General features: G+C 36.6%; 1 pseudogene; it reads right to left on the bottom strand.

The window, feature by feature from the left end:
* Positions 1-203: 203 nt before the first annotated feature.
* LOC100352405 (heterogeneous nuclear ribonucleoprotein H3 pseudogene) lies at positions 204-1,591 on the bottom strand (annotated as a pseudogene).
* Positions 1,592-17,104: the final 15,513 nt, after the last annotated feature.

The following is a 17,104-nucleotide window of genomic DNA, read 5'->3' as shown; positions in this document are numbered from 1 at the left end:
ATTTCAAGAACCTTAGTTTTCTAAGACATATTGAGTTAACTTACAAACCATCACTTTTTGGAAGCATCACCTAGGAGGGTTTGAATTTAAATTTACAAGACTCCTATCCCCAGGTAACACAGTTTTGAATATTCAGAAACACAGAAACCTCAGGATCATCAACATTTCAGAGCTATGCTTGATAAAGGACATTGGAAAAAGAATAGTTAGCTGATCTTATGTTCCTGAAAGCCATCTAAACTCATCTTTAGGATTTATATTTACAGTATTGTCCAGGAGAAATTAAAGGAAGTTACACTAATTATTCTTCAAGCTCTATTCCAGATGTCTGCTTATTAAGACTTACAGTTTATGCAGGGGTGAACAATTATCCTCTAGTAATACACTAATAATACTACTTACTACTTGTAGAGCTAATAGTAAAATGCATCAACCCAAATCTTATGAAGGCAGCACATCTTTAAGAGTAACTATTATATGAAAAGTATCAACATCAGTGGTTTGAATATAAAAAATTATTTTAAGTCAAAGTATGCAACAAATAAAACCTACAGAAAATAGATTTTCCCATCACAATCTGTTGTTTTACCAAATAATATTTTGAAAACACATTCCTTCAGTCATTATAAAGTTCTTAAAATATAAAAGAAATCTGTAAGAAAGTCTAGTAGACCAGATGCTGTTGTTAGGACTTGTATGTACGTGTTGGTGGTGATGCTTTCAGTACATCCCACACCATCCACCTCCACTCATGCCACCTTGCCCATAGTAACCTCCACTTCCACCACCATGGCCATAACCACCCAATCCATCAGGAGTACCATATCCTCCACTGTAATTGTTTCCCATTCCTATTCTTCCAACAGATCCATATCCTTCCTGATTATCCATTCCATCTCTGCTGTAGCCTCCCATTCCAGAACCTCCCATTCCAGAGTCACCGCCAGGCGTAGAATTCAAGAAGAGTTCAATGTATCGATGTTGCATATTATTTTTATCTTTAGACATGGCAGCTACTGCATCTTCATGTGTCACAAGCTCTGCATCTGCTTCTCCCGTTGCTCTGCCATCAGCTCCAATATCAATATGAACTCATATTGGATTTAGTGGTGAGAAGAAATTAGCAATGTCATTTTCAATTGCACAATAAGGCAGGCCTCTCATATGTACAAAATGACCACCATGAAAACCTGACCTTGCATCACCAGCCCCACCATAGGCACTTCCTCCCACACCTCTTCCATCTCTCATTCTGTCATCAAAGCCATCATTTCCATAGCCATAATTATTATAGCCACCATAGTCATCAACAACTCCATAGCCACCATCATATCCATCACCTCCTCGTCGCATTCTGTCATACATACTTCTACACCCTGATCCATAATAACCCCCTCTTCTTCCTATTGGTCTATCATATGGTCCCGGTCGCTCTCCCAGCAATCTTCTTGGTGGATCATAAAATTCCTTGATTTCACTCCTGCTACTTCTGAAGATCTCAATATACCTTGAAAGAACTGAACTATTTCCTCTGTGCTGCAACCAAATGGCAGTCCACGAAGTCATACTGTCCCATCACTAGCGTCATTTGGACCATCTCAATATCGTTTGACTTAAATGCCAAAATGGCGGAGGCCAAACCAGAGGCAGAGAGAAGGGTTGGACGCCCTCCACTTCGGGCCTCCATGTCATCCACCAAACTCCATCCGAGCAAGCCCTCCTCTGGCAGGCCGCCCTCCTTGAAGTGGGAGATCCCCTGGGAGGTGCAGCCCTGCCTGCCTCCGAGTGGTGACTTCCACACTGCAATGTTTTCTAATAATTTGATGTTATCAGTTCATACATTTAGGTATTTAACCCATTTGGAAAAGATTTTTGTATAAGGATAAGGTAGGGGTATTGCTTCAGACTTCTCCACATGAAAATCCACTTTTCCCAGGGCCAATAGTTGAAGAGACTGTTCTTGCTCCAAGGATTGGTTTTAGCTCCTTTTTCAAAGATAAGTTTCATGTAGAGGCATGGATTGATTTCTGGCATTTCTATTCTGTTCCATTGGTCTTTCCATCTTTTTTTTTTTGTACAAGTACCAGGCTGTTTTGATTATAACTGCCCTGTAGTATGTGTTGAAATCTGTATTGTGATACCTCCAGCTTTGTTTTTCTTGTATAGTATTGCTTTAGCTATTCAGGGTCTTCTGTGCTTCCATATGAATTTCAGCACTGTTTTTTCTATGTCTGAGAAGAATATCCTGGATATTTTGGACAATTTGTCTCTTTTAAAAAATGTGAAATCCAGGAATATTTGGGAATATTATTTATTTGAGTCCTAAGGAAATGAGAGAAATGCTTCCAAATGTTTAAGTAAAACTTTTGAAAATTTGGCAAAAGAGTGTCAGTGATCATTTAATATATTTAACTGAAGATCCTTGGTTCAATATCCTAATTGATTTATATAGGATATTGAATATATACATGTAAATACATCCATATTTAATATATGTTTCTTAAACATATATTATTTTAAAATACATGCAGGATAAATAGTTTAAGTCATTATTTACAGAGTGTGAAAAATAATCAAATAAATTCAACACTTGTCTAAAGTAACTGCTAAAAATTGCAAGAAAATTTGCAGAGACACAGCTAGCTGAATGTAATGGTTTCTTTCAAAGCAGGGTGTGATATTCTATAAGATTTTCATAGATGGTATTATATTCTAGACAATCTAATCATTGTTTTAATCATCTTTGGATGCATAACAAAAATACTAAAGACTGGGCATCTTAGACAGTAGAAAATTATTTTCATACAATTCTGGAGTTTGTAAGTATAAAATTAAGGTCCCAACAGTGTTGTTATCTTATGAGACATAGCCTTTTTGGTTTATGATGACTGTCTTCTTATTGTGTCCTACATGGTCTTTCCATTGTGTATGCATTGAGATGGAGATACGGAGATTTTTGGTGTCTCTTCTTCTTATAACAACACTAGTGATACTGGATTAGGATTTTACCTATAAGAATTTATTTAATTATCATATTAAAGACCTCATCTCCAAATAAAGTGTTTTGGTATATGAGGACTTCAACATATGGATTTCACAGAACAGAATATGGTCCATACCAATATATAAGTTCTCTGAGCCTTACCTGTGAATTGAGGATGATTTAATACATTACGAAATTCTGTGAAGATCAAATGAATGAAAAATTAATCAAGATATGCTTATTTATAAAACATTTTTGGTTCAAGTTTATTTTTTTAATGTCCTTTAATGCTGATTGTGATAGGTTTTTTTTTTTTTTTTATCTTTTATTTAATGAATATAAATTTCCAAAGTACGACTCATGGGTTACAATGGCTTCCCCCCCCATACCGTCCCTCCCACCAACAACCCTCCCCTTTCCCACTCCCTCTCCCCTTCCATTCACATCAAGATTCATTTTCGATTATCTTAATATACAGAAGATCAGCTTAGTATACCTTAAGTAAGTATTTCAACAGTTGGCTCCCACACAGAAACATAAAGTGAAAAATAATAGATGATTTTTTTTAAATGATGATGAAATCAGATCAGACCTATTGTCATGTTTAATCCCAGTGAGAGTCAAGTTGGGAATTGAAAATTTCTTTCTTTTTTTTTTTTTTTTTTTACAGAAGATCAGTTTAGTATACATTAAGTAAAGATTTCAGTCGTTTGCACCCCCATAGAAACACAAAGTGAAATATACTGTTTGAGTACTCGTTATAGCATTAAGCCTCAGTGTACAGCACGTTAAGGACCGAGATCCTACATGAGGAGTAAGTGCACAGTGACTCCTGTTGTTGACTTTACCAATTGACACTCCTGTTTATGGCATCAGTAATCTCCCTATGCACCAGTTATGAGTTTCCAAGGCTATGGAAGCCCCTTGAGTTCTCCGACTCTTATCTTGTTTAGACACGGTCATAGTCAAAGTGGAGGTTCTCTCCTCCCTTCAGAGAAAGGCACCTCCCTCTTTGAAGACCTGTTCTTTCCACTGGGATCTCACTCACAGAGATCTTTTTGCCAGAGTGTCTTGGCTTTCCATGCCTGAAATACTCTCATGGGCTTTTCAGCCAGATCCGAGTGCCTTTAGGGCTGATTCTGAGGCCAGAGTGCTATTTAGGACATCCGCCATTCTATGAGTCTGCTGAGTATCTCACTTCCCATGTTGGATCACTCTCCCCTTTTTTTATTCTATCGGTTGGTGTTAGCAGATACTAGACTTGTTTATGTGCTCCCTTTGACTCTTAGTCCTTTCATTATGATCAATTGTGAACTGAAATTGATCACTTGGAGTAGTGAGATGGCATTGGCACATGCCACCTTGATGGGATTGAATTGGAATCCCCTGGTATGTTTCCAACTCTACCAATTGGGGCAAGTCAGCCCGAGCATGTCCCAAATTATACATCTCTTCCCTCTCTTATTCCCACTCTTATGTTTAACAGCGATCACATTTCAGTTAATTTTCAACACTTAAGAATAACTGTGTGATAATTACAGAATTAAACCAGTCATATTAAGTAGAACAGACAAAAAAAAAATACTATGAGGGATAATGTATTAAGTTGTCCATTAGCAGTCAGAGCTATGCTGATCAAGTCACCATTTCTCATAGTGTCCATTTCACTTCAGGAGGTTTCCTTTTTGGTGTTGAGTCAGTTGTCACCGATCAGGGAGAACATATGGTATTTGTCCCTTTGGGACTGGCTTACTTCACTCAGCATGATGTGTTCCCGATTCCTCCATTTTGTTGCAAATGACTGGATTGCGTTGTTTCTTACTGCGGTATAGTACTCTAAAGAATACATATCCCATAATTTCTTTATCCAGTCTACCGTTGATGGGCATTTAGGTTGGTTCCAGGTCTTGGCTATTGTGAATTGTGCTGCAATAAACATTAGGGTGCAGACCGCTTTTTTGTTTATCAATTTAAACTCCTTTGGGTAAATTCCAAGGAGTGGGATGGCTGGGTCGAATGGTAGGGTTATATTCAGGTTTCTGAGGAATCTCCAGACTGATTTCCATAGTGGCTTGACCAGTTTGCATTCCCACCAACAGTGGGTTAGTGTCCATTTTTCCCCATATCCTCGCCAGCATCTGTTGTTGGTAGATTTCTGTATGTGAGCCATTCTAACCGGGGTGAGGTGAAACCTCATTGTGGTTTTGATTTGCATTTCCCTGATTGCTAGTGACCTTGAACATTTTTTCATGTGCCTGTTGGCCATTTGGATTTCCTCTTTTGAAAAATGTCTATTGAAGTCCTTGGCCCATCTCTTAAGTGGGTTGTTGGTTTTGTTGTTGTGGAGTTTCTTGATCTCTTTGTAGATTCTGGTTATTAACCCTTTATCTGTTGCATAGTTTGCAAATATTTTTTCCCATTCTGTCGGTTGTCTCTTCACTCTCCTGACTGTTTCTTTTGCAGTACAGAAACTTCTCAATTTGATGCAATCCCAATAGTTGATTTTGGCTTTGACTGTCTGTGCCTCCCGGGTCTTTTCCAGAAATTCTTTGCCTGTGCCAATATCTTGAAGGGTTTCTCCAATGTTCTCTAGTAACTTGATGGTGTCAGGACGAAGATTTAGGTCTTTAATCCACGTTGAGTGGATTTTTGTGTAAGGTGTAAGGTAGGGGTCTTGCTTCATGATTCTGCACGTGGAAATCCAGTTTTCCCAGCACCATTTATTGAACAGACTGTCCTTGCTCCAGGAATTAGTTTTAGATCCTTGATCAAATATAAGTTGGCTGTAGATGTTTGGGTTGATTTCTGGTGTTTCAATTCTGTTCCATTGGTCTATCCATCTGTTTCTGTACCAGTACCATGCTGTTTTGATTACAACTGCCCTGTAGTATGTCCTGAAGTCTGGTATTGTGATGCCTCCGGCTTTGTTTTTGTTGTACAAGATTGCTTTAGCTATTCGAGGTCTCTTGTGCCTCCATATGAATTCAGCATCATTTTTTCTAGATCTGCGAAGAATGTCTTTGGTATCTTGATTGGGATTGCATTGAATCTATAAATTGCTTTTGGGAGAATGGACATTTTGATGATGTTGATTCTTCCAATCCATGAACATGGAAGATTTTTCCATTTTTTGGTATCCTCTTCTATTTCTTTCTTTAAGGTTTTGTAATTTTCATCGTAGAGATCTTTAACGTCCTTGGTTAAGTTTATTCCAAGGTATTTGTTTGTTTTTGTAGCTATTGTGAATGGGATTGACCTTAGCAGCTCTTTCTCAGTCATGGCATTGCTTGTGTATACAAAGGCTGTTGATTTTTGTGCATTGATTTTATATCCTGCCACTTTGCCAAACTCCTCTATGAGTTCCAACAGTCTCTTAGTAGAGTTCTTTGGATCCTCTAAGTACAGAATCATATCGTCTGCAAAGAGGGATAGTTTGACTTCTTTCTTCTTGATTTGTATTCCTTTGATTTCTTTTTCTTGTCTGATGGCTCTGGCTAAAACTTCCAGAACTATGTTAAATAGCAGTGGTGAGAGTGGGCATCCCTGCCTGGTGCCAGATTTCAGTGGAAATGCTTCCAACTTTTCCCCATTCAATAGGATGCTGGCTGTGGGTTTTTTATAAATTGCTTTGATTATATTGAGGAATGTTCCTTCTATACCCAATTTGCTTAGAGTTTTCATCATGAAAGGGTGTTGAATTTTATCAAATGCTTTCTCTGCATCAATTGAGATAATCATATGGTTTTTCTTCTGCAGTCTGTTAATGTGGTGAATCACATTGATTGATTTGCGAATGTTGAACCATCCCTGCATACCAGGGATGAATCCCACTTGGTCTGGGTGGATGATTTTCCTGATGTGTTGTTGTATTCTATTGGCCAGAATTTTATTGAGGATTTTTGCGTCTATGTTCATCAGGGACATTGGTCTGTAATTTTCTTTCAGTGCTGCATCTTTCTCTGGCTTAGGGATTAAGGTGATGCTGGCTTCATATAAAGAATTTGGGAGGATTCCCTCTTTTTCGATTGTTCTGAATAGTTTGAGAAGAAATGGGATTAGTTCTTCTTTAAATGTCTGGTAGAATTCAGCGGTGAATCCATCTGGTCCTGGGCTTTTCTTTGTTGGGAGGGCCTTTATTACTGTTTCAATTTCTGTTTCAGTTATGGGTCTATTTAGGTTTTCGATGTCTTCGTGGTTCAATTTAGGTAGGTTGCATGTGTCCAGGAATCTATCCATTTCTGATAGGTTTTCCTGTTTGCTGGCGTACAGGTCCTTGTAGTAATTTCTGATGATTCTTTTTATTTCTGTAGTGTCTGTTGTTACGTTTCCTTTTTCATCTCTGATTTTATTGATTTGGGTCTTTTCTCTTCTTTTTTTAGTTAGTTGGGCCAATGGGGTGTCAATTTTGTTTATTTTTTCAAAAAACCAGCTTCTCGCTTGGCTGATTTTTTGTAATGTTTTTTTGGATTCAATCCTATTAATTTCTTCTCTGGTTTTAATTATTTCTCTTCTCCTACTAGATTTGGGTTTGGTTTGCTGCAGTTTTTCTAGGTCCTTGAGGTGCGCTGAAAGCTCATTTATTTGGTACCTTTCCAATTTCTTGGTATAGGCACCTATTGCTATAAATTTGCCTCTCAATACTGCTTTTGCTGTATCCCATAAGTTTTGATATGTTGTGTTGTTGTCTTCATTTACTTCCATAAAGTTTTTGATTTCTCTTTTGATTTCTTGAATGACCCAGTGTTCATTCAGGAGCATGTTGTTCAGTCTCCATGTGTTTGCTTACTTTCTGGGGTTTCCTGAGTTGCTAATTTCCAGCTTCATCCCGCTGTGGTCTGAGAAGCTGCATGGTATGATTCTAATTCTTTTAAATTTGCTGAGACTTGCTTTATGGCCTAGTATGTGGTCAATCCTAGAGAAGGTTCCATGCGCTGCTGAGAAGAATGTGAAGTCTGTAGATGTAGGGTTGAAAGTTCTGTATATATCTGTTAGATCCATTTGGGCTATAGTGTCATTTAAATCTGCTGTTTCCTTGTTGATCTTCTGTCCGGATGATCTGTCTGTTTCTGGGAGTGGAGTATTGAAGTCCCCCAGTACTATTGTATTGGAATCTAAGTCTCCCTTTAAGTCCCTTAACATATCTTTTAAATAGACCGGTGCCCTGTAATTAGGTGCATATACATTTATAATAGTTACATCTTCCTGTTGAATTGAACCCTTAATCATTATATAGTGTCCCTCTTTGTCTCTCTTAACAGTTTTTGTATTAAATTTATTTTGTCTGATATTAATATGGCTACACCTGCTTTTTTTTGGTTTCTGTTGGCATGGAATATCTTTTTCCAACCTTTCACTTTCAGTCTGCATGCCTCTTTGTTAGAGAGATGTGTTTCTTGTAGGCAACAAATAGTTGGGTTGTGTTCTGTGAGCCAGTCAGCTAAACGGTGTCTTTTAACTGAATAATTCAGACCATTAATGTTCAATGTGACTATTGATACGTAGTGACTTTGCCCTGCCATTTTCCCGGAAATATTTTCTAGTATATGCTTTGAGCTTCCCATGCTCTTTTACTGGTAGGTGTTCTTCCTTTCCCTTCTTTCATATTGATGGCCGTGTTTCTGTGTTTCTGAGTGTAGCACATCTTTAAGTATCTTTTGCAGGGCCGGACGAGTGGCCACAAAGTCTTTCAATTTCTGTTTGCTATGAAAGGTCTTTATTTCACCTTCATTCACAAATGAGAGCTTGGCAGGATATAATATTCTGGGCTGGCAATTTTTCTCTCTTAGCACCTGTGCTATGTCTCGCCATTCCCTCCTAGCTTGTAGGGTTTCTGATGAGAAGTCAGCTGTGAGTCTGATTGGAGATCCTCTGAGAGTAATCTGACGTTTCTCTCTTGCACATTTTAGGATCTTTTCTTTATGTTTCACTGTGGTAAGTTTAATTACCACGTGTCGTGGTGAGGATCTCTTTTGGTCATGTTTATTGGGGGTTCTATGAGCTTCCTGTACTAGGATATCTCTGTCCTTCTCCAAACCTGGAAAGTTCTCTGCTAGTATCTCACTAAAAAGGCCTTCCAATCCTTTCTCTCTCTCCATGCCTTCAGGAACTCCTAGAACTCGAATGTTGGTTTTTTTGATAGTATCCTGTAGATTCCCAACAATATTTTTTAGGTTTCTAATTTCCTCTTCTTTTCTTTGGTTTGACTGTATGTTTTCCTGTGCTCTATCTTCTAAGTCCGATATTCTCTCTTCTGCTTCACCCATTCTGTTTTTAAGGCTTTCTAATGTGTTTGTCATTTGATCTATTGAGCTCTTCATTTCATTTTGATTTCTCTTCACTATAACACTTTCCTGTTCTACTAGTTTCTGAGTTTCATTTTGACTCTTCCTTAAAATTTCGTTTTCACGAGAGAGATTTTCAATCTTGTCCATTAAGGATTTCTGTAGTTCAAGGATTTGCTTTTGAAAACTTCTAAATGTTCTTATCATAAATTTTTTGAAATCCGTATCTTGCATTTCTTCTATCTCATCATCTTCATACTCTTGGCTTGGGGTGTTTTGCTTATTTGGAGGCATCATAGTGTCATCGTTGATCTTGCTCCCTCTATTTCTGTGTTTGTTACTCGGCATAGTTAATTCTTCTTGCGTCACTGTGCGTTTTTTTTTTTTTCTTTCTTTTTTTTTTTTTTTTATTTATACTGTGTCCGTGTTAAGTGGACTGCCTGCTGTTGGAGGAGCCTTGGAGGCTTGAGATGGGTGCGGCCTGAGAGCTCTGCCTGGTTCTTCCAGGTTAAGGGTGTGCAAAGGTGACACCCTCAGGTTATGCGTGGTAAATCTCTCTCTTTTTATTTATTTATTTATTTTATTTATTCAGGGGGTAAGTAACACCGCAGGGCAAGGCTGTGCAGAATTGATGGTATTTAGCTTCCAGTCTTTGGCTCCTCTGGACTCCCACTGGGTTGCCTAGGCTACTGAATTGTAGTGACTCAGTTGCTTAGCTCTCCCCCATTGATATGTAAATCCAGAGCGCAGGCCTGCTCTTTGTCTCTTGGGAATTCTAGCCTTGCAGCCTTGTAACCTTTGCAAGGTTAGGGGGAAGAGAAACCCCGAAGCTTTTTTTTTTCCTTCTTTCCGGTAGTGAGTTTGCTGCACTTTCCGGCCCCCCTCTAGATTCTGACCCCCGTTTCCCCACCAATGTCTCGGGTTATTGAGCTCACCTCCCCTTCCAGCGCCGATGTGTGGAGCGTCCCAAGTCTCCCCGCTGTTGTCTGTGTGGCATGCACTCCCCTTGGAGCACTGGGGCTTCTGCGGCTCCGTCCCGCGACTTGGCTTCCGCGCGGTGGGCGACCTTGTTCTCCCAGTAGGTCCTCCGATTCACGATACCCGTGCAATTTTTTCCTGGTTCTTTTTTCTGTGGCTACCGTAACTCCCCTTTTATTAAACTAAATTTTCCCGGACTATCGGTGCGCGCCCTCACTATTCCGCCATCTTGGCTCTGCCCCTGGTTCAAGTTTATTGAGATCAGGTGGGTAGAAGAAAAAGAATGGTCATTGTTTTAAAGAAATTATTTCATTGTTGAGATGACTATATTCACATGCAGCAAGTGAATGGCTGGAATTTGTGTAGAAAATGATTATGAAAAATATCTGCAGCACTTCACCTAATAAACCTGAGGCAATGATGAGGTTAGGATTGTAGAGGGTCTTCTAAATACCATGCCTCTGTGCCAGTGATTTTTGCAATATTCAGCATGATAGATTTCAAAATGTGTTTGCTACTAAGATATTTTTAAACATGACTTTACAATGTTAATCAAGATGGCTTCATAATGCAAGACTTTCAAACTGGAAAAACTGAAAAATCCAGTCACAGTCATGTCTAGATTATTCAAAGTGTGTAAAGAATATTTTTGCTGAAAGTAGGTAGTTAGCTCCCTGATAACCTCTCTCCCATAAAGAGAGAAAGGGGAAATAAAGGGACTAGCTAAAATGAGGTGAGTACTCCCTTATTCATCAACGAATACTCCCCTATTCATTAACATGGAAATTCTCTCCTGAAAGATTCCTTTCATGTAGCACTCTTCATGTGCAAGTAAAAGCAGGTGTGGGGAATACGTACCCTATTTGTTAAAACATGGGAATTTTCTGGTATCTTCATGTATGTAAAATCAGTTCAATATTTCAAAAGAAGAAAGCATACTGATACCTATCAGAAAGCAGAATGAAATAGGAAATGGATTTGAAGGAAAAGGATTGGTAGGACATAAATATCATTAGTCAAGATCAAAGCAAAACCCAAGCACATTGTAAGTCACTTCTATCATAGGTAGAAGAGGACATAAAAAATTAAACTCAAAAAGAAGATGATTTGACAAACTTAGAGTATATGAACTCTTAGTGTGATGGTGAGTTCCTAAATTAAGACATCCAAGAATGTGCTATGAAATAGTGATATTATTATAGTCATAGTTGGTGGGTGTTTATGACATGCAGGAGGAATTGTAAAATTTTAAGAAAGCAAATGTAGAATTGATGCAATATATAGAGAGGGTTAGTAATTTACAGAATACAAAAAAGTGTAGAGGAATAAAATGGTCACTTTGGAATATGATTGTCATTTTTAGCTTGTGTTTATGATCCCATGAAACTGTGGTCTTCTTATTTTTTTTTCACTTGTTGAATATTTGATTAGTGGTGAATTAAGCCTGTGACTAAAGCTTGGATTAAAATAATGTCTGTGCAAAAATTGAGATGAGGGAGGGATGGGATTGGAGAGGGAGGAGGTAAGGGAGGGATGGGGATAGACAAGAATCAGGGCCATGAGGGAAGTGTGGTTCTTCTTGTAACTGTACCTAAGGAATGCATAGAATATGTTCTCTTTATTTATAAAGAATATTTTAAAAAATAAATTCAGACACAGGACTGGAAAATACATTAGATCTGACTTCTGAGAGTTTAAAATACAAGAGTAAAGCTAAATTAATTCAGTCAGAGAAGTATGAAGAAAGGCTCCTGTTGATTTACATTCCAAGAACTAGAAATTTAGCTAAGGTGTTGTGGAGCTGGAATATTGTATAAGGGTTAAATTTGTTTATTTTTAAATATAGGCAGCTCTTGTAACATATAACACTACATATATTTTAAAATCAACCAACGTTAGGTTTGGAAGAGTCTTTAAAGGGAACATTCAACTCCTCCATTATGCAACACTTACTCTAAATTAAAAGAAGATCATGGTGAATTGAGATCAGAATGAAAGCAAAAAATGAATTTTTGAAAATGAAAACCAAACCCACATTAAAATAGTTGTTGAGTTATTTTTACTTTTTTGCTTTAGCCAAAGAATTTCTTATCAATAGATGTAAAGGACTCAGGCTACCATGTAAAATTTTTTAACAACTAAATATGCAATGGCAAATTTTATCTGATATAAAGGTAGAATATTTTCAAAGATATATGCCATTTTTCATATATCACTAATCACCCAAACACTACAGCATTCCAATAAATCCATGCTCTCTAAAAAGGGACAAGTTACTCAAATTTGCATTTTTATATTCTGAAAAAGTAAAATGAACAAGCATGCAAATCTATGCATGCAATTACTATTCTTGAAGATAGAGGACTATGAACTGTATGCACCTCAATGTTTATTGCAGATCAATTCACAACAGCTAAGACCTGGAATCAACCTAAATGCCCATCAACAGTAGACTGGATACAGAAATTATGGGATATTTACTCTATATAATACTATACAGCAGTAAAAAAAAAAAAAAAGAAATTCAGTCATTTGCGACAAAATGGTGGAATCTGGAAAACATAATGCTGAGTGAAATAAGCCAGTCCCAAAGGGACAAATATCATATGTTCTCCCTAATTGACAAATGACTGATCACCTAAAAGGAAACTTGTAGACGTGAAATGGACACTATGAGAATCAGTGACTTGTTCAGCCCTTGTCCTGACTGTCAAGATATAACTTGCTATTTTATTCCTTTTAGTATTTTTTGTTCTACTTAATACAATTGCTTGAACTCTATTTAACACACAATTACTTTTAGGCATTTAAATTAAACTGAAAAGTGATCCTTGCTAAATATAAGAGTTGGAATAAGAGAGGGAGGGAATATACAGGTTGGCACATGCTCACTTGGGCTTACCCCTAATGGTAAAGCTAAAAACATGAGATGGGATTACAATTCAGTCCCATCAAGGCGGCATGTACCAATGCCATCTCATTAGTCAAGGTGATCAGTTTCAGTTCATAATTCATCATAATTATAGGATTAAGTATCAAAGGGATCACATAAACAAGGTTAGTGTCTGCTAATACTAACTGATAGAATTTAAAAGAAGAGAACTATCCAACATGGGACATGGGATACACAGCAGACTCATAGAATGGCAGATGTCCTAAACAGCACTCTGGCCTCAGAATCAGCCCTTAAGGCATGCGGATCCAGCTAAAAAGCACATGAGAGTATTTCAGGCATGGAAAGCCAAGAAACTGAGGCAAAAAAAAAATGACCTAAATGAAAGATCTCCGTGAGTGAGATCCCAGTGGAAAGAATGGGTCATCAAAGAAGGAGGTACCTTTCTCTGAAGGGAGGAGAGAACTTCCACTTTGATTATGGCCTTATCTAAATAAGGTTAGAGTCTGTAAACTCAAGATGCTTCCTTAGTCTCAGCAGTTCATGACAAGAGCCTCGGGTAATTACTGACATCATAAATAAGAATTTCAACAGGAGTCACTGTGCAGTTACTCCTCATGTAGGATCTCTATCCTTAATGTGTTGTACTATGTGAATTAACTGTAAAACTACTACTCAAACAGTACTTTATACTTTGTGTATCTATGTGGATGCAAACTGTTCAAATATTTACTTAGTATATACTAAGTTTATCTTCTGTATATAAAGATAACTAAAAATGAATCTTGATAAAGAATGGGATGAGAGAGGGAGTGGGAAATGGTATGGTTGTGGGTGGGAGGGAAGTTATGGGGGAAAAACCGTTATAATCCAAAAGTTGTACTTTGGAGATTTATATTTATTAAATAAAAGTTGAAAAAAATAACTAAAAGTTTAGAATATATATATTTATAAAAAAGAAAGAAATGTATGCCTAGTCATTCAATAACTTTTATGTTATGTATACAGAAAAATAGAACTAACTAGTATCAATTCATAATGAATAGTCAATTACAATTATTTCATACACATATTAAATTATTGAACTATATAAAAGAACACTGGGACTTCTTGAATCACTATGTTAGTCACTGTGATGTATTAAAAATACTTCTGAGCTTTTATCACTAGCTCTTGGCACAAAGCTGGAAAATTCCTTCAAATTTCATAAGTGATAGGAATTATTTTGTTATGCATAGTGAGCACCCTTAGACTAGTCCTAGATTATGATAACAAATGACTCATGGTGGTTATCCTTTGAAAATTTCAAGGGATTGATGAATCGTGCCAAGAAGTACAAGTATTTGAATAGGAGGTTGAATCTTTCAGCCACATCCTTCAAAACTGTGGCTAAAGAAGGTGACTGGAGATTAAGTTCAATCATGTGACCAGTGATTGTTTATTAATTATGTATGCATAAGGAGATACAGATAAACACTCTGCACATTTAACCTTAGTTGAATTCTATGTTTCTGAACACTCTGATATGCCAGGATGACACATACTCCAGTTCTACAAGTGAAGAACATGGGGGAATCTGTGAAACCCTCTATGAGGGCCTGGACTTCCTCATCTCCTTAATTTGGCTTATACTAATCATATCCTTTTAAACAAAACTACAAGTTTACATGTGACACCTTCAAAAAGGTCTGTGAGTTCTTCTAGGAAACTATCACACCTGAAATGAGGTCATGGGATCCCCAAATTTGTAGCAAATTGAAGAAAAGTGGAAGTAGAATTGAAGGAAAACATTACCAGTAATTTGTAGAATCTCATGGTAACTCTAGGTATTTAGTATCACTTTAGAGTGAATTGATTTGTGTGACACCCAAGTGATATCAAATAATTGGTGTCCGAAATGTAAATTTTTATACTTATATTTAACAAGCAAATACATATTTGTAGGTATATCAGAACATTAATATTAAAATTGTTATGGAAATTTAATTATAAATAAATGATCACTTTGCTTGGCATATCATGATTGCAATAAATCTTGATGTAGAATCAAGACCATTGAAGTATAAAAGTTCTCAGTAATTTATTCAGGTGACTTGAATTTTATGGTTTAAATGCAGAAATTTACATTGCCCATATTTTTATTTATGGTATTCATAACCATCATGAGAAAAAAATGTTGCTTTTTACAGATGTTATTATATCTATCATTACCTTCCAATATTGTACCTATGCACTTCACATTTTGATATTCACTTCTTGTGTCCTTTCTTTCCATATTAAATAAAGAATAATCTGTATGACCAATAGAATGTAACAGAAATGATGTGGTATGACTTCTGAAGCACTATATTTTCTTTATTTAATTGTTCAAATCGTATTTTTTAACTTATATTTAATAAATATAAATTTCCCAAGTACAACATTTGAATTATAGCAGCTTTTTCTACCCATAACCTCCCTCCCACCCGCAACCATCCCATCTCCCACTCCCTCTCCCATCCCATTCACATCAAGATTCATTTTCAATTATGTTTATATACAGAATATCAATTTAGTATGTACTAAGTAAAGATTTCAACAGTTTGTACCCACACAGAAACACAAAGTGTAAAGTACTGTTTGAGTACTAGTTATACGGTTAATTCACATAGTACAACACATTAAGGACAGAGATCCTACATGGGAAGTAAGTGCACAGTGACTCCTGTTGTTGATTTAACAATTGACACTCTTATTTATGATGTCAGTAATACCCTGAGCCTCTTGTCATGAGCTGCTAAGGCTATGGAAGCCTCTTGAGTACTATATTTTCTGCCTTGGGCTTTGAATTGCTCAGCAAAAACTAGGTTTCAGATCATGAGCATATATAAGCCTTCTTATGGATAGGTCTATGGAAGAAGACCGGAGTCCCCCTGTCAACAACATGTGTCAACTCACTGGTCTTGTCAAGGAGTCACTTGGACAGCAGACTTTCCAGGCCCAGTCAACCTTCAGATAATGCCTTAAATATAATCATGTGAGATCATTCAAAACCACCTTTCATTCAAACCATTTAGTATTTTGGGTAATGAACAACAGATAACAGAGATCTTGTTTTAAAAAAATATGACAAATAAGCATACACACATGCACACATTACATATAATATTAAAGTTTAAAACCAAGGAAGTGATTTTGAGACCAATTAGTAAAGAAGCTGCAAAGACTTTGAGGAAAACTTTGAATGTTATATCAGCAGAATTTTGATGAGATTCAAAGAGTCAACAGGGAAGCACTAAAAAAAATTGAGAAATATTTGTGCAAAAGGACCCTTGTTATATAAAGCATATGACATTGTTTCCTAGAAATAAAACATGGAGAATGCATGTCTATTGTAATTAGGTATCAAGATAGGAAATTTTCAGACATAGTTTTGTAGGTGCATCCCTGCTTCTCTTTGAGGTTTATATTAAAATATAAGATAATAACAAGAAAAAAGAAATAAAATAAAGCAAAAACATAAAGGAAACAGAATGCTTGAATTTTAAGAATTTCATGTTTTCAGACAACAAGTAAAATTAATCTGAAAAAATAGCTTTCAGTGAAAAATCAAAATGAACATGACAGTAGCTATTGTGAGTTTTAGCTTAGAAGAAGAAAAATAATAAATGAAGTCAAAGTGATACTTGTAAAAACAATGATATTATCATGGGTATAAAGAAAGTTCAACGATTTCATATGAAAGAGTACACAATGGGTTCCATAGGATACATTTAAAAGGAAATGCAAGTACAAAAAATTAATAGGCTAAAACGATCTTAACTGTTTCCATGCATTGCTTTACATGTGTGATTTTATTCACATTTATCTGAGGTATTTAATAAATACTGATCCGCAGTATCAAAAGAAAATTAGGTATATTAGATTCTATGAGATCTGCCTAACGCAAAATAATGTAAAATTTTATATAAGCCTCCTAGTAACCATAAA

Source organism: Oryctolagus cuniculus, chromosome 3 (assembly GCF_964237555.1).
Source record: "Oryctolagus cuniculus chromosome 3, mOryCun1.1, whole genome shotgun sequence".
In the NCBI taxonomy this organism is placed as follows: Eukaryota; Metazoa; Chordata; class Mammalia; order Lagomorpha; family Leporidae; genus Oryctolagus; species Oryctolagus cuniculus.
Note: the sequence above shows the minus strand (reverse complement) of the source record. Positions and strands in the feature narration are given on the sequence as shown.